Source organism: Moschus berezovskii, chromosome 24, assembly GCF_049115385.1.
Source record: "Moschus berezovskii isolate FMDL1 chromosome 24, NW_MosBer_1.0, whole genome shotgun sequence".
Taxonomy (NCBI): Eukaryota; Metazoa; Chordata; class Mammalia; order Artiodactyla; family Moschidae; genus Moschus; species Moschus berezovskii.
Window position 1 is genome coordinate 22860790 of NC_142483.1, and position 26816 is coordinate 22887605.

Sequence of the window (26816 nt, forward strand, 5' to 3'; positions counted from 1 at the left end):
TGCATGAGTTTCTTGAAAGGCTCTCTGATTCTAATCGAAACTGGTCCCACTAAACCCTAGTGCTCATGTTTGCTTTTAAACAACTCACACCTTGCTATAAAGTGTAGGAGCTTTTCCCCATCTCATTTGGGGCACTGGGAGCACCGGCCCCAAGGAGCTTAGGGTCAGATGGGTTTTGCAGTTAATTATTAAAGCAGCAATTATACAAGCAAGAAGAGTGAAATTGGAAATGAATCCAGCAGCTGATGGTGGGTTGAGTTTAAGAGGACTGAGAGTCATAGACACAACAAAGCAATCAACCCAGGGTTTGCATAACCAAATGACAAGTAGCACCATGTGCTTTAGGAAATAACTAAATGGATTTTTCTCTGGATTATTTCCATCTTTGTATCAAAAGAGTGACTGTACTTCTAAAACACTGCCTGGCCTCTGGGAGAGACGGGATGACCCTAGAAGGAGGAAGACCTTGGCTTCAGACAAATCTTTCAGTCCAGCACCTGTGAGACCCTGGCAGATGACTTCATTTTCTTATATAGAAAGAGAAGAGAGTCTTCCCACAGTGTGTTTCATGAAACACCCCTTGTGAACAGTGTTCCATTTTGTAAAAAGATTCTGCCATCAAGTAAGTCCAGCTTGGCAAGTTTCCCTTGCCATATACCCCCTCTTGGAAATTTACAATGTACCTGAGCAAATTAAAGTCTCTGAGAAGTCCTATAGTATAAAGAAATTCTGCTTGAATTCAATCTGTCCCAAACATTCTTGAGCATAGATAATATTTTTGGTAAAATATGAAAGTGTGTTCCAAGGAGCCCACATTGAGAGAACTCAGAAATCTCATGTAAACTCTGACGGAGTAAAAGCGGGTCTGCTTGTGCACATGGCTCCAGGTACAGAGGAAACTAGGGGCTGCCAAACGTGGCCGGTTTGCCAAATCCAGTCCGTGAGCTACGTATGTTTTCACATTTTAAGTGACTGAAAAAAATTAAAAGAAGACAAGTGAAAATTATATGAAATTCAAATTTCAGCATTCACAAAATTTTGGAGTATAGCCATAGCCACTTGTTTATATATCTTCTATAACTGATTTTGAACTACACTGGCAGAGTTGAAGAGTTGTGCCAAAGTCTGCAGTGGCACGCAAAGTTTAAGATACCTCCCTCTCTGGCCCTTATGGTACTGATTCCCAACCTTTCAGGCACCAGGGAACAGTTTTGTGGAAGACAGTTTTTCCACAGACCAGGGTGGCAGGAGGATGGTTTCAGGATTACTCAAGCACAAAACATTTATTGTGCACACTTATTTCTATTATTATTAAATCACCTACACCTCAGATCATCAGACATTAGATTCCGGAGGTTGGGGATCCCTGCTTTACAAGAAAGATGTGCAAAGCTCTGCAGTAGACAATTAAATTGTGCAAATGAACTAAAATCTATTCTTGCCATTCTCCATACAAGCTGCCTCATTTTCTGGGGAGAGGATTAAAGTTATAACAAGTTTTGGAATGAGATCTTCATATTTTTTTTTTAATAGTCTTAATTATCCTTTTTTCTGGTCTCTGCTATAGCTTAGCAATGACTTGAGCTGAGCCACCCCTACTCAGATTCCAGGTCTTTCCATCACTCAAAGTGTCCATAGTTTTCTTCACATGAGTCTTTCCCACATAATAGTTATATTCAGGTGGCAATTCAGGAAAAAGATGAGGAAAGAAGGAAAATAGAATTTAAAGTTTGGGTGACTTTGACAGGGATATTACTATTTGCAAAAGCATCATCCACCATTTTTGTAGGGAGGAGAAAGGGCTGAACCTGGGCAAAAGGAGGGAGGATAGGAAGGGGCACTTTGTACTCATTTGTAAACATTCTGATGAAGGATAGTGGAAGTCAGCCTCTGAGAAGACAGGAAACATGGATTCAACCCAGGAAGTAACTCGCACACTGGAGTCATTAAGACCGTGATTTGAATTCTGGCCCTGACACGTAGTTACCATGTTGCCATGCTCCACCCTCAGCAACAAGCTTAACTCACAGAGAAAATGGACAGAGTCGAGTCATCAGTTCAGTTCAGTTCAGTCGCTCAGTCATGTCCGACTCTTTGTGACCCCATGAATCACAGCACGCCAGGCCTCCCTGTCCATCACCAACTCCCGGAGCTCACTCAAACTCATGTCCATCGAGTCGGTGATGCCATCCAGCCATCTCATTCTCTGTCATCCCCGTCTCCTCCCACCCCCAATCCCTCCGAGCATCAGACTCTTTTCCAGTGAGTCAACTCGTCACATGAGGTGGCCAAAGTATTGGAGCTTCAGCTTTAGCATAAATCCTTCCAATGAACACCCAGGATTGATCTCCTTTAGAATGGACTGGTTGGATCTCCTTGCAGTCCAAGGGACTCTCAAGAGTCTTCTCCAACACCACAGTTCAAAAGCATCAATTCTTCAGCGATCAGCTTTCTTCACAGTCCAACTCTCACATCCATACATGACCACGGGAAAACCCATAGCCTTGACTAGACGGACCTTTGTTGGCAAAGTAATGTCTTTGCTTTTTAATATACTATCTAGGATGAGAATTAAATAAGATGTTTTTTATTTAACAACCACCGTTGCAAGAATAAGGTCTCTTAATCCTCACCACAACCCTGAGGGAGGAACTTGTTGTCATTCCTATTTCACAGATGGGAAGACTGAGACACAGGTCACATGGCAGAGCTTGGATTTAAACCCAGGAAGTCTCGTTATAGCTGCTTTGCTCATGCTCAGTGGACACCACTGACTGGCACATGTTAAACATTTGATGAATATCAGTTTTTAAATGCCTCTTAAAATGAAAAAAATACTTGTTATTAGCCTGCTGTTTCTCAATATGTGTATGGACTTCCCAGGTGACACTAGCAGTACAAACCTGCCTGCCAATGCAGGAGACGTGAGAGATGCCTGTTCGACCCCTGGGTCGGGAAGATCCCCTAGAGCAGGAAATAGCAATCCACTGCAGTATTCTTACCTGGAGAATCCCATGGACAAAGGAGCTTGGTGGGCTACAGTCCAGTCCATAGGGTCACAAAGAGTTGGACAAGACTAAAGTAACTGATCACACACACATATGAAGAGCGGGGGCCTCTGGAATTAGACCAACCTATGTTCTGATTCTTGGCCCACCAGTAACTAACAGCATTCAGTGAATATTTATGGGAAGATTAAGTATGTTACTTAACAGAGAACATTAAAATTTGGAGGTGCAGTAACATGCTGAATCCTGAAGGAAATCTTCATGACGATGGGAGTCATAGATATCATTTTAAAAGTTCTTGCAGCATATTTTTAAAAAGTGAAAAGCAGATAAAATTAATTGTACTAATATATTTTATTTAACCCTACATCCAAAATGTTACCATTTCAACATGTTATCAATATAAAAAAATTATTGAAGGTACACTTTAGATTTTTTTCATGATAAGTCTTCAAAATCTTGTGTTTTTTTACAGCTACAGCACAACCCAGTTTGAACCCCCCACATTTCAACTTCAGTAGCAATGTGTGTCTCATGGCAGTCATCATAGACAGTTCAGCTGTAAGCAGTAAACTCCCTGAGGGCACAGAACCACAATAGCCTCACTGCTCTATCCACAGCACCAGACTCTGCTTGACTCAAAGTAAGCCACGTAAGTATTTGATATTAAAAAAATAAAAATAAAAAAATAAAACATTTTAAAGGAATAATTGTACAGAAGAAGAAAGGGAAGCCCAGAGTGAGGAAGGGATTGACTCCGAGGTCACAGCACTAATTAATAGGAAACCACTACCAGCCCTCATCTGGAGCTGTACGGCCCTAGCACCTCCTGGAAACTGTAAGCATCACTCAAGCCAGTCTTCCCCACTGGGTGCATATATGCTCCACAAGGTGAGCCCAAAGCATTTTTCTCTAAAACTTGACCTTAAAAGATAGGAAGTTTGATTTTGTGAGAGAAGTTTTCTTTCTATTCCCTTGTAAATCCTGTAGATGGATAGGTATTATGTAAGCAGCATTAACGTGCAAGGCACTGACTGCTGGAAATGGTATTTTAAAGTCCTCTGAACAGCTCTTATATTATCAGTGGAGATTTCCTTCAAGATTCAGCCTTCAATTTCTCCAGGCAAAGCTGCAAAGTGAGTCAGAGTTAACACTCCATCCCCAGGTTCAACTGGAGGGGCAGGGGAAGCAGAGGTGGGGAACCCGTGGGCAGGAGTGAGATGAGAGAGAACACGGTCAGCATAGCTCATAATCCTAACCCTTATTTATCCCTCCAAAAATCAGAATTAGCGTCCTAAGAAAAATCTCCCTCCCTCGGAAGTTTCCATTGTAAATGAAAGGACAGTAATCACCAAAATAAGAAAAAAGAAAGCGTGGAGATGCAGAAAATATTGGCTCAGCCTTTATTTATAAGCAGAACAAAGAGAGTTTCATGATATCACAACGTCCTATTTTCATTATGAAATTCATATTTTATCTATTTATAAAAAAGAGATATGGAAGATTACTTTTCAAAATCTTAATTACAGTTATCACTAGTAGTAAAATTACGAGTGATTTTTCTTTACTCTTGGTTGATCTATAATTTTTAATTTTCTTCAATGGATATTTAGTATTTGGGTAAGAGAAAAAAATGAAAACTTAAATAAGTTTATGCACATATACATACATTCACCTATGATTTCAAATGTTTCAACAATATTTAGGCACTAATAACTTTTGGAGGTTCCCATGAAACTCATACTTTTAGTTTTTAAGTAAATGATTTTGTCCTTCTCTTGCTCAAATTAATCCTAGAGACAGAAAACTAACGATATCAAAGGGCCTTAGGAATGCAGCCTCCCTCAGTGTGTGAACAAACTGATACCCACCTACAGGTTACCTGGAATGAGAGGCTATTCAAGGAACAGAGTGAGGGAGTCAGAGGCTGGGTCTGAGATTTGGCACAGCAGGCTTGTCTGAAATTCACCCTGTTAACTAGGAAACGGGGGAGTCACCCATCTTTCTTCTGGCTTGGTGATGACTTATTCAAAGAGCCATTGCTCCCTCTCTCCTGAGAAAAGAACACAGGTTGGCGATCAAGGCCCACAGAGAAGGAGTCATTTGAAATGTGCAGCAGAAGATGAGATGATTAGAGAGCATCACCGGCTCAATGGACATGAACTTGAGCAAACTCCGGGAGATAGTGAAGGACAGGGAAGCCCGGTGTACGGCAGTCCATGGAGTCACAAAGAGTTGGACATGACTGAATGACTAAACAACAAGGGTTTCATGTCCCTTATTTGGAGGCTGCTTCCTAAGGTAGAACGCTGAAACCAGTGGTTCTCAACCAGGTAGACTGTGTTCCCTGGGAGCCATTTGGAAATGTCTGATGACACCTTCCTCTGTCACAACTGGTGGGAGGTGGCTATTGGTGGCATTTAGTGGGTGAAGCTAAGGATGCTGTTGAACATCTTACAAGCACAGGAAAGGCCCCTACAACAAAGAATTACCCAGCCTCTAACGTTAATAGTTGGAGAAGGCAATGGCACCCGACTCCAGTACTCTTGCCTGGAAAATGGATGGATGGAGGAGCCTGGTGGGCTGCAGTCCATGAAGTCGCTGAGAGTCGGACACAACTGAGCGACTTCACTTTCCCTTTTCACTTTCATGCATTGGAGAAGGAAATGGCAACCCACTCCAGTGTTCTTGCCTGGAGAATCCCAGGGACGGCGGAGCCTGGTGGGCTGCTGTCTATGGGGTCTCACAGAGTCGGACATGACTGAAGTGACTTAGCAGCAGCAGCAACGTTAACAGTGCCACAATTGAGAAACCCTGTCTCAGACAATGAAGGATGTTATTTGAATGCTTTTAAGGAAAGCATGAGTTTTTGCTGAAATGAATCAGATCAACAATAACTCGTTGTATCCTCCATGTCCTGCAGACCAAAGAAGGATTTGAATTTGTCTGTTTTTAAGGAATTATTGGAATGTTCTGAGTATCTTGATTGTATCACCAGTGAACACTGGCCTTGGGAAGGACAGGCACGGAAAATGGACTTAATTTCACATGCCAGCTCTAATCTAGTAATGGCGACTGCCAGGTTGGGGTTTCTGGAAACAGACCCTGAAACCTTGAGAGTCTGGAGTATGAGATGTTTATTAGGGATTGACATTTATGAGGAGAAGGGAAAGAAGCAGGATTAGGCAGAGGGAGAAAATAAAGCACAAAGCAAGCCTGAGAAAGCCTCAGCCAACTTCCAGTTGGAGAGGAACAGTGCTCTGGAGCTGGCATTTTCCATCAAAGTTGACCAACAGAGCACTGAAATGGCTGGACCTTTATGACCACACTGCCTTCCCTCCCCTAGCCACTTACATGGCTCAGTCGCTAGGTGAAAGCTGTTCTGGGAAGAACTAAACTTCCAAGCAGGAGATACTCTGCAGCTGAAGCTAACCTCAAAATGCTAACAGCTGGAGTGTCTGCTGACCAGACTCCCTGCAACTGGATGGCAGATCCATCCAGAAAGGCAGTCTGGATGGTACATCTCCATGTCTGCCATGGAGCGCATCCATGTTCAACAAAAATGCAGTGCTGCAATCCATTAGCGATGTCTGCCTTGGTCCATGTGCAGAACAGCAGCATATTTGCCAAATATGTGAGACATTTTAGTAATAGGGGCGATGCGTAAGGCTTATAATTGCAAATCATGGTGATACCCCAAAATACACTGGATGTGGAAGATAACCCCAAAATGGAACCTGCCTGCTGTGTAGTTAACTATCAATTGGCCCGGATTGATAAATTCTTTTGGTTTCTGATAAGAAATCTCACCTCCCTCTGTTTATTCCACATGCACTTATTAAATACCCACTGTGCCAATAATATTGCTTAATGCTAGAACACAACAGAGAAGAGCTAGCCATAAGTAATGGATGATTTTAACCCCTAAGTTGTCAGGCTTACACTTCTTGCCTGCTGACTTTGGCTTTATCCAATTAATTGTTTGTGCCATCAGCCCATGGGTTTCTTTCATCTCTACAGCCTGAGCAAGGAGAGCCCAGCACTACTATTACAGGACCTTTGGGATTTTTCCTGGCCCTCCTCACCAAGTCTCCACAAGCTTTTGACCTCTGAAGTCAGCTAAAAAGGTTTATTGTCATAGTGAAGTTATTTATTGGACGAGACTAAAACAGCCCAGTTCTGTCGAAAAGAAGAGAAGGCATTGCTGATAGGGAAGAGTTTGAGGATCCTGTATATTGTGTGATGATCTAGAAAGTTCACAAAGCTAAGAAAAATCACAGTACTACTGGTTAGTAATAATTACTTTAATAAACATTCAATACAATTGAGGTCTTTTCTCAAACACTGTACATTAGATAGTTTGTGTGTGTGTGGTCAGTTGCTCAGTCATGTCCAATTCTTTGCACCCCCATGGACTGTAACCTGCCAGGCACCTCTGCCCATGGAATTTTCCAGGTGAGAACACTGGAGTGGATTGCCATGCCCTCCTCCAGGGGTTCTTCCCAACCCAGGGATCAAACCCATGTCTCTTATATCTCCTGCACTGGCAGGCAGCTTCGTTATCACTAGCATCATTTTACTGATCATTTGATATAAATTGAATAGAGACTTTCATATTGACTTCTTCCAAAAGGACGAGTGAGAGAGAGAACTCAGCTGATATTCTCTGCCTTTGAGCCTTACTTACATTCAGGCAGGTTGGTGAATATTAAGCTACTATGCAACATGAAATAGGAACTGTTTAAATCTAATGCTATTTCTCACTACAGTAAACACAAATTAAATTTGTTTTCAATCCAACAGAGTGTCTGGACTGGCCCCGTAACTGTGTGTACTAGTAAGAAATGTTTGCAATACATCAAGAACACAATAAAAATGTCAATTTTTCCATTTAAAGACATCTATAGAGAGTTAAGATGATGAGCTAACAAAATGAGATGCTGTTAATTACATTTGTAGGTAATTTTAATCCAAAAGGGATCATTTTGCTTTTTCCAACTGAAAGTAAATCATTTATTATAGATGAAGCAGTGTAATTTTGGAGCTGGATGGAATTTAAGGTAACAATGCTAAATGGAAGCTATTATGTAGCTGTTCTCATCCATAGCAGCTCCTTTATCAGCTGGTGAAAATATGCCCATTTATCTGAGGGGGCTCCTTAACTAGGGAAAAATTCATGTTTTTTAATTATTTAGATTTCACACTGTCAAGTAGATTTCTTCTTTGCTTCAACACAATAAGTCTAATAATTATTGTTGTGCCACAAAAGAAAGAGCTATTAGGTAGTGAGTTCCCTGTTAGGAAGATAGTTAAACAGACCCAAGACCAACAATGGAAATACAGTGGGGGAAATTCTTAATTAGTCTCTCAGATAAGGATTTCACTGGGACTATTTCAAGGGTGATTTATTTAATAAAGGTTTGTTGGCCCCTTTAGCCATTCCCTTCTCCAGGGGATCTTCCCAACCCAGGGATTGAACCTGGGTCTCCTACATTGCAGGCAGATTCTTTATCATCTGAGCCTCCAGGGAAACCTTCTCTTGGGGTCAGGGGCTATGAAACAGAACTTTGGTCATAGCCCCCTATAGTCAAACAAAATAAGTTCAGGATTTTTTTTAAGTCCAGTATTTTTAACTCTGAGGTTCTACAACTTCATCTTAGTGCATTTATACCAGATCTCTCTTTTCCACCTGTTAAATATTTTCTTTGTTTCTTTTTTTTAAAATAACATACATTTGTTGACTTTTTTAAAAAATAAAAATGTGAAAGCATCCCACCTGTTTCTGGAATCAGTCAGCTGTAGCTGTGTAACAAAGCAATGGCTTTGATCAACTCTCTTTCTCTGTTGCAGTTCTCATGTCTGAGGATGGATTAAAGGTTAGACAATCTAGGCTGGCCTTAACTGGGCAGTTCTGCTCCTTTAACATAGGTTCATGTGCCTGTAGAAGTGCTGGGGGTCTTGCTTGAGGCTGGACTTGGGCTGGGTGGGGTAGCTACGTGTGGGTAAGGCATGGAGGAAGTAATTGAAAGTCAGACAAGATGTTTTCCCCTTCAAACCAGAAGATAGCCACAGGACATGCAGAGGTTCTGAAAGGGAAGATTTCACTTTTGGGGCTAAAGTTCATTGGCCACCCCCCCACCCCCCACCACAAGAGAGAATGAGACATTAACCAATAAAGACATGCCATGTCTCCCTGACTCCCAAAGACCTATGGAAGCATTGACAAGGTCTAAAGGAAGGTTGCCTGTCTCTGAATAAAGGAAGCCCTGTTGTCATGAAAGGTTTGAACACCTGCTTCAGCTGTACCATCAGCCTAGCCGGGAGAGAGAGCAATGGCTCCACCATGGTCTCAGAAAATTCCATAGCAACTCGAACTCAGCCCCAAAACAAATAGACAAAAATGACAAGCCCAAGGGACCCAAGAGCCCCAGGAAACCAGGAACCTTAAGGAAGAAGATATATTCAGAGCATACCTCTACTGAAATTGACAGTTGCAAGATAAACAGATAATAAGGTGACTTGGGTTCCGTGAATAATGTGCATGTGTGCACACCTGCCCTACACACACACACACACACACACACACCCCTTTCTGGAACTAAAAATATGATTTTGAAACTTTTACAATTCAGTAGATTAGCTGAAACTGAGTGGTCACTGGTGAGACCCAAGCGACCCAGAATATCAAGTGAAAAAAATCTCTGAAACAGCAGAGCAATAATTCAATGTGTTAGAAATCATGAGCAGAAAAGAAGAGATTAGTTGCTAAATCCTGGAGCCCTAACAGAAGAATTACAAGTAGAAAAAGGCAGACAGAAGAGCAACAATAATTATACAAATCAAGGAAGAAAATATCCCAGGCAATAAGAAAGACCCACGCCTAGTTTCAAGTTGATTGGAAAGAAAGGCCTCAGACTTCTTATAAAACTCCAGAATAAAGTATTAAAAAAATGAAATGAATGTCCTAAATTCTCACCACCAGATAATACCTACTTACATTATCAAAAAAATAAAAATAACATATAGAAGGTTAGAAAAGTCAGTGGTTCCTAAAACTATAAAACTATTTCCTTCATCTTCTGCATTTCCTTCCCCAGACTTTCTCTAAACAAACAACCACTAGAGTTCCCTGTGATTTGTCACTGCCCTCTAAAGTTTTGGGGCGTCCCAGGTGGTGCTTGTGGTAAAGAATCTGCCTGCCAGTGCAGAAGAAGCAAGAGGCACAGGTTTGATCCTTGGAGCAGGAAGATCCCCTGGAGTAGGAAGTAACAGCCCACCAACATATGTATCTATACAGATGCTTATTTTTTATTTATGTATGTTAATAAGAATTCTGTAATTTGCCCAACTTTATCACTTTATGTATCTTCCTTATCAGTATAGGCCTATTTCTTTTTACCAGCCACAACATACATTCTGTAATATGAATTTGAATATGACATGGTTTTCCCAACTAATGCCTTTTGAACGGACACTTTGATATTATTTGTATTTCTCTTACACACAATGCTACCACCAGCTGCCATCTCAAAAAAAAATTTTTGTAGATCTTTTGTAAGTGTATCTATAAGAATATTCCAATCAGTAAAAACTACCAGGTCAAAGGCACCCGCATTTTTATTGATTAAAGGCTTTGAAACAATCCTGGCACACAGTAGGTACTCAAATATTTTTTAAAGTACAATAGTCATACTCTTCACCAGAAAGAGTGTATCAATTTATATACACTGTATTAAAGACTTTTAAAATTACTGTCTTTTGTAGAATGATAACCCTCAAAGACATTTGTCCATGTTCTAATCTTCAGAACCTTTGAAGATGACCTTCTTTGAAAAATGTCTTTCCAGATGTGAGTAAGTTAAGGATCTAGAGACGAGGAGATCAGCCTGGATTATCCGGCCAGGCCCTGTATCCAATAACAAATGTGCTCAGAACAGTGAGCGTGGACAGAGTAGCACTAACATATGCTACTGCCATGTGTAAAATAGATAGCTAGTAGGAAGCTGCTGTATAGCACAGGGAGCTCCCCTCGGTGCTCTGTGATGACTTAGAGGAGTGGTATATGGGTGATATGGGAGGGAGGCTCACACAGGAGGGCATATATGTATGCGTAGAGCTGGGTTCACATTGCTATGCAGCAGAAACAACACAACAGCGTAAAGCGATTATCCTCCAATTTAAAAAAAAAAAAAGTGAGGCAGAAGGAAATTTGACAGATAACTAGAAGAGCAGTGTGAAGGCAGGCTCAGAGAGGGAGCGAGCTGCAGCCACAAACCCAGGAAGGCCAGGGCAACCCTCAGAAGCTGGAAGAGGCAAGAAAAGAATGTTCCTCTGGAGCCTCCAGAGGGAAGAGGGCACCACCAGCACTTCAATTTTAGAATTTAAGCTTCCATAACTGTGAGAGAATCAAATTCTGTTGTTTCAAACCACTGTTTATTGACGATTTGCTATGGCAGCCTTCAGCAAACTAATACAATCATTATTAAACCGCAGGAGAAAAGAACATCTCAAGTTTGGAGGCAAGTTGATCTTGACCCAATAGAGAGATCAGGTTCCGAAGTCATACCCCCTGAAAGCAGCCCTCTTTAGCTTCCTCCCAAACAACCCTCGTCTTATGGTCACCAACTCAGACATTCTTTCTTGGCCATGTCTGGGTGGTAAACAATTTGCCACAGTGCAGGAGACCTGGGTTCGATCCCTGGGTCAGGAAGATCCCCAGGAGAAGGAAATGGCAACCTACTCCAGTTTTCTTGCATGGAGAATCCCATGGACAGAGGAGCCTGGCGGGCTACAGTCCATGGGGTTGTTGAAGAGTCGGACACAACTTTGTGACCAAACAGCCACCAGTCTGAAACTGAAACCCAAAACAGCTCAACAGAAGAAAATAAAGACTCAACTTACCATGTTCCAATTTTTCTTGGTTTGGGCAGAGACAGATTAAGTACTAACTGATCCATTCCAGACTTTGAAAAGGAAGTTTATAAATGTTTCTTCTTTTTCTCTTCAAAAATGCAGGTGATGGCAGATAGAGACTCACATACCTACTTTCATCTGAGCATAATTGATCCAGTGAGAGGCTTGCTGGAGAGGGGACGGCATTTTCCCAGGCAATCTTTGGTCTCTCCCCCGGGGAAGAATTATCATGCCATCTGGAACAAGGCAATATATTCCTTTCACAGAAGTTGTGGAGCTAATTATCAACCAATTCAAATATAGACTGGCTTAGAAACATGCAATGACCATCTCTGTATTCCAAGTCACTGCTCTCTGAGCAGGCAATTGACTTAATGAAACAATTCCTATTTTATACTTAAATAGTGCTTACAGTTCAAAAAGAGTTGCCAAATCTAGAATCTCAACTGTTTTATGTTGTTTCTCACAGCACAACTATGAGATTGAAATGGGCCAGAAATGACACTTTACATTTTCTAAAAGAAGAAAAGCAAATTTGTAAGAGGAGATGTGACTTGTCCATGCTCCAGACTTCACATCCACTGGAGTCTTCCACACCAGCACCTCCTGAGGATCAACCCATTTGAGCTATGTGAGTAAAATATGAGCCTGTTTATCTTCAGGTGCTCTCTCTTGTTGGGAAGTGAGGTATTTTTGTACTGAAAAGAAATCTTATGTGTGCACATGTGCACAGGGTCATAAATACATTTGAAGACTGATATTCTGATCATTCAAGCACCCATTATCCTCTGGCTCAAATATGTATTAATTCTTTGCTCATGGCGGCTTCCCTGGTGGCTCAGATGGTAAAGAATCTATCCATCCACAATGCAGGAGATCCAGGTTTGATCCCTAGGTGAGGAACATCCCCTGGAGAAGGGACTGGCTACCCATTGCAGTATTCTTGCCTGGAGAATTCTATGGACAGAGGAGCCTGGCAAGCTACAGTCCATAGGGTCTCAAAGAACTGCACACGGCTGAGTGACTAACACTTTCACTTTCTTTTGCTCTTGGTGTACAATAAGATTTGTTTTAAAACAGTTATCCCAACTTGAACTCTATTTTGGGTTAAGTGTGGATTTACCTTCTACCATCAACAATCTTTTCTTCTGTCGCTCTGTCTTCTACAACTGAGGAGGATCATCAGAGAGCTCCTAGTATTTAAGAACTACCTGTCTAAGTGCACAGCTCTCAAATGACTGGATGCCAACAGTTCTTTGGCAAGTTATTAATAAGTAAAGTTTTCAGATGGTCATTCTCCAGAGTGCTATTAAAAGCAAGATCAATTGTGCTTTTTAAAAATGCTGAGAAAAATCCTACATTTTTTATGACCTCAGAAACCAAGAAAGTTCTTTTCTAAAGATAATCCCCATTTCTTTTCCATAGTCATAGGAGAAACAAGTAATGTGAATTAAACACAAGCGATATGAACTTATATATTCAAATGTATTTATTCACCATGTATTCATAGAGGCCCCACTGTGTGCCAAGCATATGCTGGAGCTAAGCAGTGAGCAAAACACAGTCTCTAGTCATAACAAGCATACCTTCCACTGTGCAAAGTCAGACAATGAACATGTATCAGTTTAGTCTCTAATTTCAGCAAAACATACTCAGAGACTCAAGTTTGACACCTCTCCCCCCCCACCCCACCACCGCTGCCCTCAGTCAGCACTGAACTGGAAGAGTACCGAGGGTTATAAACACAGACACCAGAAAAGCAATCATTCAGAGACACAGGAGAATGCTGCCCTTGCATAGGAATATTTAAGAATGAAGACTCCTCAGAAGGATGGGCCTCTGGGAGGCAGTATGTGTTTGCCAAGGCCCCCTCCTGGTGCCTGGGTAGGGGGGGCTTCCACTTTCTCACACCTGTTCTGCTGTTATATACACATCCCCAGAAACTGTGGGGAGAAGGACTGCAAACAGATAAAGTGAATGATAATGAACTCTCAAAGCATTTATTCATCCCACAAAGTCTTTACTGAGCTTTTGCTCTATAGCCAACCTAGTGATGAGAAGCTCATCTTCTCAAATTTTGCTTTGTTACAAAAAGGAGAACTAGAGGGAAAACGTGAAACAGCATATGATTCCATATGCATTAAACATTGCCTCTTTGTGCAGGAGAGCACTTTTATGGTGAGGGAACAATTCTTTATCTTGACTATGGTCATAGCTAGTTAAATCTATATTGGTGATTAAATGTCATAGAACTATACTCAGAGACATATGAAAAATAGCTAGTGTTTCATGAATTTCAGTTGGGAAAGATGAAAAAAAAATTCTGGATATGGATAGTGGTGCTGATTGCACAACAGTGTGAATGTACTTAATATCATAGAAATGTACACTTAAAATAGAAAATTTTATGTATATTTAATGGAATAAAAAATAGGTAGCTTAATAATTACAAAGTTGTTAACAACAAGGCTGATACACTGAAAGTGCTAAAATGGGTGTTTGTTAAATAATATTAATACCATTTTAAAAGATTTTAGATGGAAAGAAGAAATGGCATATAGTAATTTTTTATTATTTTTAGTGATAATAATGAAAGGAACAGAAGAAGAGCCCAGAGGTCTGTTGCAGGCCTCTCTGCCATTCTTGCACCTAGGGGTCTGGTCCCGAACCCTCCACCCGCTGTGGGCACACGACAGTCTTTCCACTGTTCTTGTAGCCAAGTACCCACCTGTCTCCACCCATCTGCCTCTGTTTTACCACAGATTCAGTCTCTGTTCCAAAAGCTCCACCAACTTTTCTCCTTCTTCTCTGAAAGGAAGGAAAGCTGTATGAACCTTAACATATTCCCTAACCTCTCTGAGCCTCCGTTTCAAGGTGCATAAAATAGATACACTACTTTGATGGAGTCGAGTATAACCATGTCCCCCAAGTATCAGTTGCTATTGATGATTGAATTTACTGTCTTAGGAGGCCCCTTTAAGTCATTTATTTTACCTGCCTGGCCCTTGAATGATTTGCTTTAGAACAGAGTCCCAGAGTCCCTTGGACTGCAAGGAAATCCAACCAGTCCATTCTAAAGGAGATCAATCCTGGGTGTTCATTGGAAGGACTCATGCTAAAGCTGAAACTCCAATACTTTGGCCACCTCATGTGACGAGTTGACTCACTGGAAAAGAGTCTGATGCTAGGGGGGATTGGGGGTAGGAGGAGACGGGGACGACAGAGAATGAGATGGCTAGATGGCATCACCGACTCGATGGACATGAGTTTGGGTGAACTCCGGGAGTTGGTAATGGACAGGGAGGCCTGGCGTGCTGTGGTTCATGGGGTCGCAGAGAGTCGGACACGACTGAGCGACTGAACTGAACTGAACTGAACTGAATGAATAAGTAAGCTGTTCACACCGTTTTGCATCCAAATAGACAAAATGAGCTACACTCAAAAGATAACTCAAGCACCATACCTGGATCAACAGCTTCTCCATCAAATACAGTCTCATACACAATGGTTTCCTTTTAAAAAGCACAAAAGGTTAGCAATAAAGTCAACTTGATGAAATTAGTTTTGACATAGATTGAGAACTTCGAGCAGGTGATTAAATTACCTTATCTCTCTAGCGTATAGAAAGCTAGCAGCCTAGGATCCCCAAACTCCTTGCTCTTCTTGTCTTCTCCCAGCCCCGAATCCCACTCAGTCTGCCCACCACACTCTCCCTGAACTCAGGTCTTTGTATAGATGTGAAGTCTCTTACTTGGATAGGAGGTGTTATGGGCCAAATTGGATTCTCCTAAATTTCACATGTTCAAGCCCTAACCCCTCAGCACATCAGAATGTGGAGGCAGGGCCTTAAAGAGGTGATTAAAGAAAAATGAGACGACATGGATGAAGCTTAATCCAATATGATTGTTGTTATAAGAACAGGAGATTAGGACACAGACAACACAGATTAGGAAGGATAAAATGAGGACACAGGAAGAAGGCACCATCTGCAAGCCAAGGAGAGAGTCCTTGAAAGACACAAAACCTGCCAACACCTTCATCTTGGACTTCTAACCTCCAGAACTGAGAGAAGATAAATGTCTGCTGTGGAAGTCACCCAGTGTGTTGGCACTTTATCATGGCAGCCTGAGTGAGCTCACACAGGAGATCAACTATAGTTTTCACCATCTGCTAAGGAACGCCAGGGTTGAAGAACATACACAGTTCTACAACATAAACAACCTATTTTCAAATCTAGATCTTATTTTTAAGAAATGGTGGATAAGGCTGGATTTCCATTTGTCTAGAGTTGCTTTTGCTGAATACACGTAAAATGTGTATAGCAAATTTTGACCAAAGCCAAATTCTAAGACCGGATCTGAAATCCCAGGTTTTTAATACGCAGAAATCCAGCAGAAGCAGATGAATTGAAAGGACTGTATCTCGTTTCTATAATTCCTGAGTAGATTGACTGCATGTTAATATGGAAGAACTTTCCATGGAGCCATGATTACAGAGACAGTGTAGTGCTGTTTCTTCTTCTGGGCAGGGATCACAAAAATGTACTTACTGTTAATACTTCTAGTTTTTTATTTCTGTTTCCAGTAACAACCAATTCCTTTTGACTTCTGTCTCCTATTCAAAAAGTAAATAAATAAAGGGCAGTTATCAGACAAAGGGCTTTTTTTAGAATCACACAATTCAAAATAATCTTGTGACAACTAGCAAGCCTGATCGTACCTGCCATACACTTTATTTCTTTGTAGAAAAAGAAAATTTGACAAAACATCAGCTTCATTATGCTAATATGTGGCAAAAAAATAATAATAATTTCAACTTTGCGCAGCACCTGACTATTATCCAGTCTTCACCCACTCCCATTTTTAAAAAATGCTCTATAGGGAATAATAAACGGATCTCATTAACCATCACTACCCTTGATACACACTCTGAATCATAAATTGTCTCTACTTATCTAATAAAAATTCATATCCAACTCTATTTTTGAAGCCATGGCATTCTGCACCCTGAAGAACTATTTTCAGATGATGATAAAAGCAGCTGCATTTGTTATCCATTTCTTTAGCCTCTCTGCCCAGCTTCACATAGATTCAAAACAAGTATAGGGAGGGCACCTGGCTTTATCACCTGCCTCTGGGCTAGTTCCCAGTGGTTGTCAACCACTGCCCATGTATCAGAATAATCTGGGGAGTCGTTGCATTTGTCTGCTCATAATTGATTTGTTTAAAATCTATTCTCATGGAAAATCTATTTCAGATGCTCTGAGATAGAACCGAAGACTATATTGTTGGCACTTTTTACAGAAAGCTCTCCAGCTGTTTCTGAGTATCAGTTCAGTTCAGTTCAGTTGCTCAGTCGTGTCCGACTCTTTGCAACCCCATGAACCACAGCATGCCAGGCCTCCCTGTCCATCACCAACTCCCGGAATTCACTCAAACTCATGTCCATTGAGTCAGTGATGCCATCCAGCCATCTCATTCTCTGTAGTCCTCGTCTCCTCCCGCCCCCAATCCCTCCCAGCATCAGAGTCTTTTCCAGTGAGTCAACTCGTCGCATGAGGTGGCCAAAGTATTGCAGTTTCAGCTTTGGCATCAGTCCTTCCAATGAACACCCAGGATCGATCTCCTTTAGAATGGACTGGTTGGATCTCCTCGCAGTTTAAGGGACTCTCAAGAGTCTTCTCCAGCACCACAGTTCAAAAGCATCGATTCTTCGGCGATCAGCTTTCTTCACAGTCCAACTCTCACATCCATACATGTCCACGGGAAAAACCATAGCCTTGACTAGACGGACCTTGGTTGGCAAAGTAATGTCTCTGCTTTTTAAAATGCTATCTAGGTTGGTCATAACTTTCCTTCCAAGGAGTAAGCGTCTTTTAATTTCATGGCTGCAGTCAGCATCCGCAGTGATTTTGGAGCCCAAAAAAATAGTCTGACATTGTTTCCACTGTTTCCCCATCTATTTCCCATGAAGTGATGGGACCAGATGCCATGATCTTTGTTTTCTGAATGTTGAGCTTCAAGCCAACCTTTTCACTCTCCTCTTTCACTTTCATCAAGAGGCTTTTTAGTTCCTCTTCACTTTCTGCCATAAGGTGGTGTCTAGGTTTGAGCAATGGTGAAAGGGACCATCAAGTTTTGTGCCCCAAATACTTCCTCTGTGTCCTTCAAAATTGGCAAAATTAGGCAGAAGCCTTTAAAGTAAGATTGCCAAACCCCAGATGATTCAACTCTCGACATCAGAAGCTTAGAAAGAAAAATCATCTGCATGGGTTTGGTCATAGAGTCTTCCTTGGCCATTTTCTGACTGCATCGTATAGCATTTCCATATCTCCAAAGCAGGAAACTAACCCAGCAAAGAAAATAGCCATCAGACTGAAGACGAAAGGAATGTACCAACCACTGGATTTGTATGTGTTGTTAGCTGTGTACACAATGGTCAGACCTTTTCTTTGCTGGGAAAAATTATTTCAGAGAAAATGGAGCATTAGTCTCAGTTTTTAGAGAGCATCTGTTTACACATAATAGCATCAGTAGAGAGTGATTGTCCTACAGAGAGTAGGGTATTGACTCAGACACGAGGAATTTTTAAATACCACAGGCGATAGTATGAAAGACATATGCCTGGAGATAGCACCAATTTAAGCATCTAAAGACTAGAACTCAATGCAATGACTGCTCTGCAAACTTGAATAAAACCATCCCTCCTCTTTGACCCCAGTTTTCTCATCTATAAAGTCAAGGGGTTTAAATGACACCTGAGGTTTCTTTACACCTCTGTTACCCTCTGAATGAAGAATAAACCCTTTTGTACAATGTGAGAGAACCTGTTTTCTTGAAAATCAAATATCCTGGTGGAAAGATTTATCATCCATGTTGTTTTTAAAAATGCTTCTATTTCAAAGGTTTAGAAGACAGTAAAATATACTAACCATAAAGTCTTCTGAACAGACATTATCGTTGGGTGACTCATAAATCATTCTGGGGTTCTGCAGAGGCTTTATGTATCTATTTTTTTGAAACAACAAACTACTGAAGGGTCTGCTCAACTTCATGGGGTTAGATTGAAGATTAGATGAAACAAAGAAGATAAGCCCTGGAGCACAGTGCCTGGCACAGGATTGGTGTCCATTACTGTAAAAGACATGGCCCTAGAGAATAATGTTTGAAAGTGCCCAGTTAGAGAGGTGTTTAACTGAGAGAATTCATTGACAAGAGGGTCTTTCTGGTGGGCAGGACTCTCGAACAATCAGTTGCATCCTTATGTTTCCCCAGTAATGAAACAAATTCTCTCTCCCCTAAACAGTGGATTTTCAGAGATGCACATTCTAAAATGTGGCCTGGTGGCTGGATGGGGTGGTGCCCTGGTGAAAAGGCCTAAGGATGAAGTTACTGCATGAGTAGCTTTTTAGCCTTTTTAGATGAAAGTTGAATTTGCAGTAGGACATTTCCCACACACAAAGCCAAATTAAATTCCATAACTCCTTACTTCAGAGCTGGTGGTTGGAGGAGGTGGCATATTGGCCCTTGTCACATAAATATCTATAACAGCAGTGCCTGTCTTGGGCTTGGAGGCTTTGTCATTATTTCAGGTTGTCATCAATTTTGTGCACTACAAGATAGTTCTGCCGCTGCAGTTTAGCTCCAGATTCAAAGTTAAAAAGATTCTTCACAATTCATTTCAGAGTATTTGAACCCCGAGTTGGGTCAAATCCAAAATGATTGTTCACATTTCCTTCAAAAGGGAGAAATCGAACATTAGAAGTATTTTAAGGTACATTGAAAGGTTTTCTCAGGCTACCTTACACAGCTTTTTAAACACAGTAAATGTAAGTAAATATAAATTTTATTATTTTCTGATTCCTTATACATATATAAGGGTTACAGTCAAATGGAAATCAAGTAAGCAGAAAATTCAGTTGGCTGGAAAAAAATTCTAAAGGTTAAGATCCTGAGTGTGATTCCCATATGTGGTCAGCAAGCTTCACACTATTATCAAATTATTCTGCCTAAATGTGTTCCTTTCCTTCATCTCCTACTCGGAGGATTTTATTCCTACTTTCAGGGTAGTATGGATCAATATCAAATAGGCCAGTCAGACCACAAATATCTATTGAGTGCCTACTAAATTGTAAGTCAGGTTTCAGTGGCCCTGGAGGTCCTGTTAAGAAGATGCACACTGGCAAGAGGAGCAGACACTGAACCAGCCTGTACAGTTATTTGGGAGCATGAACCCATGTCCATGGTCCCATTCTTTCAATTGCATGACAGCAGGTCTGACCTCCATACTCTGAGTACTTCTTCTTATTCCCTCTCATGATACCCAGTAGTTTTCCTTAATAAACCTTGCCATGCTTTACAGTTCTATAACTGTTGATGTTACTACTAGTTTAATGAACCATGAATTCCATGAATACGAGGTCCATATCTGTCTTGTGCAATCCTGTGTACCCTCCTCCTGGCACATATTTGATCTTCAATAAATTTCTTCCATATGTCCCAAGATATGACTGAAGTTGACATGAATCTGAAAATCCAATAATAATGCAGTAGAAAGCATCTATCCTAGTGGATCGGTATTAGCATCACATGGGAAATGGCTGCTATTTTCAGCCAGTATCATGAACAGTAGACCTAGTTACTTGTAACTTCATCTTGCTGATCCAAAGTCCCTTCATTATCAAGTATCATTGAAGTTATAGGTTGTTCCACCATAGGAGGAATTAGATAGGACATATGGAAGTGAAAAAGATTCCCTGAGGACACCTAGCAGCATAGAGAGGAAATAGCTTAATCTTTGTAAACATAGTTATTTCTAAGATTATGTTATTTATGTCAAAGAGGTTTTATCAATTCGACACATGCCCACGATTAAAAGAAAGAATAAAATGATTCACCAGAAGCCATCTCAAAGTGCATTTCAAAATCCTGTGAATCTCTGTCATGACAGTTTAGTTGGAAACCGTTGACGTTTGTCCCAGCAACAACATTCAGAAATGACTGCCTGGTATACAGAAGGTGTCCAGACAGGAGCTTCATCATTCTTGTCTAAGATGTCAACCGTGACCTGTCAGCAATGAGGGAGGAAGAAACATCACATCCACGTCATGTGACTATTTATACACAGAATCAGCAAGAAGCATCTGGCTAGAGACAGATCATTTAGAATTATTAAATAAAGAGTCTAGGATTTGGAATTTGAAGAAATGTTCCTGCAGATGTGGGTTCTGGCTGCCAGTCAACTAGCCAGTCACCTTATTATTCCTGGGTCAACTGTGACATTCAATGTGGCCGTTAGGGAGAGTTTTGGGCTTGTTGGAAGAACCAGTGGAAAGCTCATGAGTTACATAAATGGTAAGAAAAGGAAAGCTGGAGAATGATGCCTCTAAAAATTGTAATCTCTTGAATCTTTTAACTATCTATGCTTAATGGCAAACATAGCCTAAAAGGAGGAGAAGTTTCCTCCTTCTCAATTTAGGGGCCTCCTCGGCACCATTCTTTCAGGCACAATGTATTTTTTAGTAACAATATGATTACTTCAAAATATGCTCTGACCTTAATTAGGGGCTGTTATCAACCTTTTTCTTAATTAAAATACCATGAACTGGGAAACTGTGATTTACATGGGAAAAGATCAAAATATCAAGGATTTTAAAATGTCAGTGATCAAATGCCAGTCAGCCTAGAAAGGTTATCTGCCCACCTCTTAGATGAGTAATAACTTTCTCAGCAACATTCACAGAAGATTCTCTAGGGTGCTCCTATTTGCCAACACTACCTTTTAAAAATGTTTTATGAAATGTTTTAACAACCCAGCTAAATTCCTGGGGAACAATTCATTTTTAATGATACTTCTATAGGTTGAATAAATCTGTGTTCTATTTAATATGATTTTAGGAAGATTGCTGTGTTATAATGCAAACAGCACAGAACTTGGAATCAGAAGTCTTTATAAAAACCTTGGGACTTTCAACTGGCAGATCTTTTGTTTGAAACAAGGGAGTAAATGTCATTTTGCTCATCTGCAAAAAGGAGAGCTCCATTCCTCCACTCCTAGGATTGTTGGGAAGATAAATTCATCCATTCATTGGATATTTATTTAACAGTATGTGCTAAGCACTGGTCTAAACACAGAAGATACAAAGGGGATAAATAAATCAAACTCTCTATCGCAATTGATATTCTAAAGGAGGAGGTAAAACAATAAACAAGTCAACAAAACTGTATAGCAGGCACTGTTACATGGAAATTGGTGCTCTGCAGTTAAGGAGATAAGAGAATAAGCCCAATCCACTGCTTTATTACAACATTCTCATTAATGTCCTGTTTATTTAAGATTTCTCAAAGAAATTCCTTTCAGCACCCATCATGATAGTTATACTCTTTATATCTTTTCAAAATGTTTCAAAATTGTCTTACATGCATTGATGTACATGATTCCCTAAGACAACAGACTACCAACCCAGATTATATCACTGCAAACCAAACTGGTGTTGATTTTACATCTATAACAATTTCTTTCACTTGTTTATGTCTATTCAGTGATTATAGCATCTGCGGGGGAAAAAATGTTTTCAGTTCTAGAGAAAAGTATACTCCTAAGCATGAAATTGATTTATTTAATTGACTTCTTAAAAAAAAAAAAGGAGATAGCGAATAGTTGATGGAACTATTTTAATAGAAGAAAGTCATGAAAGAAAGGCTTTCTTTGAACCCTCTATTTTCTTCCTCCTCCCCTATATTGGATACACGTCCTTAGGCAAGAATGTATCCTTGCAGCATGTTAGTGTTTGGTTACATGATTTTGATTTGCACAAATGATATTATGCTAAAGATCTTTCCTGTTTCCTGCTTTTCTGAGTCCGGGCCATATTTTCTTGCTTTTTCCATGTTGCTGCTTGTAGAATTAATTTACTAGTTCTTTTTTTAGGGGGAAGGAGATCTGGTCTTTTTTGTTGTTTTTAATTTTTATTTACTTATTTATTTTGGGTTGCACCAGGTCTTGGCTGCTGCATACCAGCTTTTCTCTAGCTGTGGCGAGCAGGGGCTACTCTTCACTGCAGTACACGGGCTTCTCACTGAGGCGGCTTCTCTTGTGGCAGAGCACAGGCTCTAGGCACAAGGGCTTCAGTACTTGCAGCTAGAGGGCTTAGCTGTTCTAAGGCACGTGGACCAGAGATTGAACCCGTGAGCCCTACATGGTGAGCAAGCCTACTTTGGAGCAAAACTAGGATTAAGGTAAGAATGTGAGTCATGTGGTTGGAAGACAAGCATTCCAGCCTGAGGCAAAGTCTGTGAGGTATAAACATTTCGGGTGTGTTGAAGACACTGCAAGAAATTCACATGAGTGGATTGAAGTAAGAGGGAAAGAGCTAGAGGAACTGAACACAAAGATCTGGGGTCCAGACCACACAGGGCACAGCAGACTTTGGAAGCAATCTTGGAGCTTTTGCCAAGTGTGATGGGAAGCCATTGAAGAGCTTTGAGGAAGAGGGTAAATTGCCTTTTGAAAGAATCATTCTGGCTACTTTGTGAAGAGCAGATTATAAAGGGCACAAGTGGAAGTGGAGATTCCAGTTATGAGGCTACTGCCCTAACCAGGAAAGGGACAATGGTGGCACAACCAGACAATACTGAGGATATGTTTTGAAAGTAGAGACAACAGGATTTGCTGATGGATCAGAGAGATAATTTAGGGAACACAATAGTGGTTAAGTGCCCAGAATTAATCCTTCTACCTCTTTCTAGCTGAATAAATTTGGATAAGTTACTTAACCTCGAAACCTTAGAAATAAAATTCTTCTGCCCATAAAAAGTAGTATCAGTAGCTACCTCATGGTTGGGATTGAGGCTGGACAAGACCTCATAGTTTTGGCTTTTATTGTGAATGCATGTTCACTTGTGTCTCACGCTTTGTGACCCCATGGACTGTAGCCTGCCAGGCGCCTCTGCCTTTGGAATTTTCCAGGCGAGTATATTGGAGCAGATTGCCATTTCCTCCTCCAACGGATCTTCCTGACCCAGGTATCCAACCCACAACTTTTGTATCTCCTGCATTGGCAGGCAGATTCTTCACCACTGCACCTCCTGGCTAGGTTCTCAGTAAAGGGTGGGTGATGATGATGGTGATGACAACGATGATGACAGATTCCTATAATTTGGGATCTAAAGAATCATCTTCCTTTTCTGAACTCAAAAGTCACATTTATCTGTATCATCAATATACCAGTTCAGTTCAGTTGCTCAATCGTGTCCGACTCTTTGTGACCCCATGATTCACAGCACGCCAGGCCTCCCTGTCCATCACCAACTCCCAGAGTTCACCCAAACTCATGTCTGTTGAGTCAGTGATGCCATCCAGCCATCTCATTCTCTGTTGTCCCCTTCTCCTCCTGCCCTCAATCTTTCCCAGCATCAAGGTCTTTTCCAATGAGTCAGCTCTTCACATGAGGTGGCCAAAAATACTGGAGTTTCAGCTTCAGCATCAGTCCTTCCAGTGAACACCCAGGACTGATCTCCTTTAGGATGGACTGGTTGGATCTCCTTGCAGTCCAAGGGATGCTCAAGAGTATTCTCCAACACCACAGTTCAAAAGCATCAATTCTTTGGCGATCAGGTTTCTGCGCTCAACTCTCACATCCATACATGACCACTGGAAAAACCATAGCCTTGACTAGACAGACCTTTGTTGGCAAAGTAATATCTCTGCTTTTTAATATGCTATCTAGTTTGGTCAATCTACCTCAATATACATCAGTCTCAATCTGCATCAATATACCTGCTATATACAATTTAACTTTACCTGTGTTAAAAATTTAAGCTACCCGAAGCCATATATTGTCTCACATGTCTGTGCAACCCAGGAAATTGTGCACAGAGAAAACATTCAATAGATATTAGTTAAAAGAGGAAATGAAGAAGTTCCTGATTTACCTTTATTTAAATTAGAAACCCTATTTGTAAGATCAGAGTCACTTGAAGTTGTTTTTTAATTATCTGCTTTCCCCTCTTATCGTTTGTAATAAGTGAATGCTAATTGCAAGTGAATGGCATCCTATACGATTTGAGGAGCTCATAAATTTCTACAGGAAAAAATACCACAGGTACCTAGGTCTAAAGATCATTCTCACAGGTACCTACCTGAGACAATGAAACCACTAAATCCTGTCCACATGACTGGAATTCCGTCCCTGTGAAAGTCATTCTGACTGTTGAACTGTTGATGTCCGTAGACCTGGTGTTTTCCTCCTAATCACTACCCGAGCAGCAAGCCAGGGGGCTCTGTACAGGAAGAGGAAATAGACACCGAATCACCAGGCCAAATGAGGACCTAAAAATTCTTCAGTCCTACTTCTGTCTCTTCTCTGATGATAAAACCTCAGTCATTAAAAACACATTCCACATCATCAATACAGCAGTATTCACTCTGAAGGTCTTTCAGGAGTCCTTTGATGTTGTGACAATAATTTAGAGCCCCACACTTCCTCCTGTTGTGATGGCGAAAAAACACATTGTGGTTAATTATCTACATTATCAACATCACCTCTTAATGAGAGGCAGCCTGATTGTAAGTCCAGTTCTACAAGCCCTGTAGAACTTCACTTCACGTAAGTTTCCCAAACTTTGTGCCCAAGTTTCCTCATCTATAGAGTAGAAATGATGATAGTATTGTCTACTTTGAAGACTAAAGGTGAATATTAACTACATCAAGATATAAAATTACCTACAACAGGATTTAGCACAAGTGTTAGAGACATTCTGGCTATTATACTTCTTTAATCTCATGAGAATTATTGTTATTATTTGACAATTTCAATCATAATAAATTAAAAGCTAACACATCATCTGTATTTTATCAAAACATGGGACTTTCTAGAGACTGCCCTGGTGCTCCAGTGGCTAAGATTCTTTACTTCCACTTCAGGGGCCCAGATTTGATCCCTGGTCAGGGAACTAAGATATCACATGCCTTGCATATGACACAGTCGAAAATAAATTTTTTTAACTGTTTAAAAAAAGGAAAAGAGAAAAACCTGGGACTTTCTACTTACCAGGGCCGTCGCTGTGCAAGGATGAAATTTGTCACAGTCGACACCTTCCACAGTGAAGTATCAGTGAGGTTATATTGCTTCACAGTCTTGTAGCCTGGCTGTGTGGTGAGTTCAGTCATTCCAGAGAGTGGTTAAATCCAGAATCTTTGTATAACCTGGATGTCAGCACTGGTTGTCTTGTACGTCACGCAGTTTGGTGGGTGGTCTTCATCAATGGCAGTCACTCTTACAACGTTGTAAAAAGCTGCCAATAATATTTATATTAAGTTCATTTTTGTCATTCAGCGGCACCTTTTTAAAAAGCTTAATTTGTCTTTGTCTACCAGATAGTATCATAGGTTTCTCAAAGGGTCCACCTGAATCTTTTTGGACAATGCAATGTGTTTGAAAAGCAGAACTCTACATGTCAGAAAGTGGATTTATAGATGGTCCACTTAAGCCACATGGCATGAGTCAAATGATATGAGTTAGCAATAACTTTATAAAAATAATAGTTTGAAACATTGCGTGTCTATTTTCTAACAGGCATTATACTAAGATTAGCATCAGATAATGGTTACCCAGTACAGACTCTGAAACCAGACTGCCTAGGTTCCAAATCTTAGCTCTGACTCTCACCAGCTATAACTCATTAGAAAGTTCTAGAACCTCTCTGGGCCTCACAATCTTTATCTGCAAACTAGCAATAATAATAATAGTATCTACCACATGGAATTGTTGTGAGGATTAAATAAGTTAAAATACATAAGACACATAGAACAGAGCCTGAAATATAGTAAATGTTACGTAAGAATTAGGTATTATGTATACACATTATCTCACTACATCTCAACAGCCTTATGATG

The 26816-nt window shown here is 40.7% G+C and overlaps 2 long non-coding RNA genes across 2 annotated transcripts in view; both read left to right on the forward strand.

The window, feature by feature from the left end:
• Positions 1–411: 411 nt before the first annotated feature.
• LOC148774017 (uncharacterized) lies at positions 412–12141 on the forward strand. The gene is made up of 3 exons (XR_016036130.1): positions 412–622; positions 3484–3660; positions 12024–12141. It is a non-coding gene; the product is annotated as an uncharacterized LOC148774017 (long non-coding RNA).
• A 289-nt stretch (positions 12142–12430) lies between these two features.
• LOC129547984 (uncharacterized) overlaps positions 12431–26816 on the forward strand; it is a 31471-nt gene continuing 17085 nt past the window's right edge. Inside the window, exon 1 of the long non-coding RNA XR_008684176.2 lies at positions 12431–12552. This is a non-coding gene — a long non-coding RNA (uncharacterized LOC129547984). The remainder of the gene's footprint in view (positions 12553–26816) is intronic.